Here is a 2,456-nt window from a genome sequence, read left to right as displayed (position 1 = left end):
CACATACATATATATATATACACACACACACGCACGTACACACACACGCATGTACACACACACACACACACACACACACACACACATATTTCAATAGTATTATTTTATAACAAATGAATAGTATCCATTTATTTTATAATTTTATTTATTATACGATTTTTTAGCAAGAAACATAAATGACATAACCTAAAACAATTACTCAATTTTATCCTTATTGTTTGCAATATTAAACAAAGATAAAAGAATTTATTGTTATACATTGTATCATATGCGTCTTTTATTTAAAAACGCTCATATTAAGTGCCGTAATTTAGCTAAAATATTTAAATGTGTTCTCAAAATGGCCACACATCACGTGACTTTATCTCTCCTATATCAAAGACGCCGACGCTCAGTATCGCAACTATCTAGACTTATCTTGTTACAATCGACAAAGAAATGCTCGACTGCAGTTGATTGGTTCTTACATTCTGATCCGGATTACACCTTCGATGAAAACTAGAGATTTGTTCGCGTCGCATGCTCCAACATGATCGAATGTGCTCCATCATAGCTCCTATTCACTCCAATGCACTCATTAGAATGAGTAAGAATTATGGCAGGGCATGTTGGAACGTGCGACACGAACAAACCTTAAGTCACTAGCAGAGGTGCGCATTCAGTGCCGTTGTATACAAATCGATATGAAGATGTATGTTTAATAAAAATTAGAATAGAATTAAACCACAAAATCCTTAATACATTTTATTGTGGTACTTGATAAAATATACATTTTATCTGAATCTGAACATAACCGTGAAGATAATTAATTAAATCTTCAATTCTTGCGCGTCTTGTCGCGCATTTTAGCGCCTTATCTCATAAGCTTTGATTGGCTGGCAGTAAAATAATAAGGCGTACGACATGGGAATAATCCATTTCGCTTACTCCCGGTCTTAATGCTTTATATAATATTTTCTCTCTGCTTTACATAATATTTTCTCTCTGCTTTACATAATATACTCTCTCTTACGACAGTCTTACTATTGCATTGTAGAATGGGCTTAAGGTCTGGTTGCATCAACTAGGTTGGTTATTTTGATTTTAAATAAAACTTAAAAAACTTTCTCTATCTCGTTTTAAAACCGAAAAGAGACAGAAATAAAGAGAATTTTAAGCCTATTTAACTAACCTAAGGCCTTCTATAATAGAATCATAAGTAATAAGCCGCAAGAAATTAATCAATCATAGTCGATTATTCTTCTCACATAACTGTAATTGACCAATTTCTTACGATTGTGACTCTTTGTAGAACAGGCATAATTAAGTGTTACGACAATTCGTATGCTTAGAATCTTAAGAGGCTAATATACGATCCTCTGATTGGTTCGTGACTTCTTAAGACTGTACTTAAGACAGTCTTGAAGAATAAGATCTGACTATGAATACCGAATTATGTGTGATTTCCGATCCGCAGGAATTTATTTTCCTATGTCCCTTTGAGCGGAACTTGCAGATCAATGCGAGCTATTGACAAATTCTATTCTGAAGCCCTATTGTCACGTTCGTAATAACCTCATTTTTTTGTCCAATGACTATTTCCAAACATATTCACTAACAGCCCTGAATATACACGCGGACATCTCTTGGAATGTATCTGACGCTTCTCCATATCTACTAATGGCGGCACAGACAATGAAAGGGGATCTCAGGGACGCCCACGAAAATAGTGTTTTCAGCCCGATCGGGCATTAACTTGAGTTAGAAAATGCTTCGCTATTGATTAACGTTACATGCTGTACCAATAGGAGAGCACAAAACATCATTACTTTAACCCAAGTTAGTGTAAACTTGGTCGAACCGAAAACTAGAGAGATCGCAGAGTAATAGTGTCATTATAATATAAGTACATACAATTTATTATACTAAAATTTCCATAAAAAAAGAGGAGATGTTGGTAGCAACGAAAACCTCTCATTGCAATTTAATTTTCAATGGAGTAACATGGTTTAAGTAGTATCTGTTAGTTTAGAGATTCTTCCGGGTAACCTTTTTGACATATGTGATATGCGTACGCGTAATAAATATGTAATAAGTATCTTTTAAACGTAAACGTTCAATATATTGTGGCATAAAATTAGAATTAAATGAAATAAAAATCACACAAATAACTGAAAATATGAAGTGCACAGCATTTGTACAAAATAAGCAATAAATCTAAATTTTATTTAGATTTATTTATTTCTATTTCTTTCCAAATTGAATATAATTGATTCTCTTTCTGTTTCCAGGTATCACGGTTGAATCTCACCCAAAAATTTGAATGTTTTATAAAGTTTCTAACATTTTTTTTATGCTCATAAGAAAATCTGTAAATCATATTGAATTTAAGAAGAAGTATAAATATTCTAGAAAAAGGTATTCGCAATGAAGCGACTTAAAAATTCAATTGTCGAATGGTCTTGGAAAAAAATAGA

Source organism: Atta colombica, unplaced genomic scaffold (assembly GCF_001594045.1).
Source record: "Atta colombica isolate Treedump-2 unplaced genomic scaffold, Acol1.0 scaffold106, whole genome shotgun sequence".
NCBI lineage: Eukaryota > Metazoa > Arthropoda > Insecta > Hymenoptera > Formicidae > Atta > Atta colombica.
Note: the sequence above shows the minus strand (reverse complement) of the source record.